The sequence below is a fragment of the Pygoscelis adeliae genome, unplaced genomic scaffold (assembly GCF_000699105.1).
Source record: "Pygoscelis adeliae isolate BGI_AS28 unplaced genomic scaffold, ASM69910v1 Scaffold151, whole genome shotgun sequence".
NCBI classification, from domain to species: Eukaryota; Metazoa; Chordata; class Aves; order Sphenisciformes; family Spheniscidae; genus Pygoscelis; species Pygoscelis adeliae.
In genome coordinates, this window is record NW_008824036.1 from 1,108,368 (window position 1) to 1,108,918 (window position 551).

Here is a 551-nt window from a genome sequence, read left to right on the forward strand (position 1 = left end):
GAACAGCCTCAACATGTATTATTTTTACTGGCTTTTTTAGGGAAAAAAAGAAAGAGTTGATTGAGGGACGCCATCCTTTTCATGCAATGATTCTATTGAAATTTCAAGTAAATTTTAAAAAAGCATTAAATGTTGACCAGACAGAAAGTTTTTGTAGCAAGCTTGTAGGTTAACATATTAATATAGCTCCATCGCTTAGTAGCTGACATATTTCAAAATTTGTCAGACTTTCAGTGTGAAGCCACCAGCTCAAAACAGGTTAGATTTATCTGAAATTTTAGTGAGGTTCTTGGAGCTTTCGTCATGTTTTAAGTGAATTGGGTCTTATTTGAAACTTCTGGTGGACCTGAAACCATGTGAAATATGAGGGTTTTCAGGTGCTTTATGTGATATGGAAATGGCAAATCATGCAAGAGTAGATGTAATACTTTTTTGCGTGACTTCATCCACATAAATTCGAGTTTCACCTTGAGTTTCAGAGTTTGGTTAAATCCAGTATGTATAGAAGAGCTCACGGATAAGGGCAGATTGTTAACTCCCCATAGACAAAA